Genomic DNA, 902 nt, shown 5'->3' with positions numbered 1-902 from the left:
TAGTCCCTTTTTGATCCATAAAAATTCTAAGTTTGGTGTCCTCTTTGTGTTTTTCCCTTAAAATTTTCGAAAAATTAGTGTTTGATTTTCTAAAAATTTTAAGTTTGGTGTCATTTTGTTGTTTTTCTCTTTCCTCATTTCAAAAATCAAATCTTTTTCATAAAAATTTTTCAATCATATCTTTCTAATTGCTAATCTCAGAATCTTTTTAATTAACTAATTAATTCAGTTTTCAATTTGTTTTGATCTTATTTTCTTTTCATTTTCGAATTTTTATTTTTTATTATTTTATTTTCCTTTTGTTTTTATTTTATTTTATTTTTTGGTTAATTCAAAAAAAAAAAACAAAATTTATCTATTTGCAATCCATATCATTTCCCTTTATCCATTATGGACCTAAGTGGGATTGATCAGTCCAGAAGGACTCTGGGGTCATATGCTAACCCCATTACAGCTGCATATGGAAGTAGCATCTGTACACCTCCCATCAAAGCAAGCAGCTTTGAGCTAAACCCTCAACTCATTATCATAGTGCAACAAAATTGCCAGTATTCCGGTCTTCCTCAGGAAGAGCCTACTGAGTTTCTGGCACAATTCTTACAAATTGCTGACACAGTACATGATAAAGAGGTAGATCAGGATGTCTACAGACTGTTATTGTTTCCATTTGCTGTAAAAGATCAAGCTAAAAGGTGGTTGAATAACCAACCCACAGCAAGCATAAGGACATGGAAACAGTTATCAGACAAATTCCTGAATCACTTTTACCCTCCAAAGAGGATGACACAGCTAAGGCTGGACATCCAAGGCTTTAAACAAGAGGATAATGAATCCCTTTATAATGCCTGGGAGAGGTATAGAGGCATGCTAAGAAAATGCCCCTCTGAAATGTTTTCAGAGTG

This window comes from Arachis duranensis, chromosome 1, assembly GCF_000817695.3.
Source record: "Arachis duranensis cultivar V14167 chromosome 1, aradu.V14167.gnm2.J7QH, whole genome shotgun sequence".
Taxonomy (NCBI): Eukaryota; Viridiplantae; Streptophyta; class Magnoliopsida; order Fabales; family Fabaceae; genus Arachis; species Arachis duranensis.
This window is presented reverse-complemented; position numbering follows the sequence as displayed.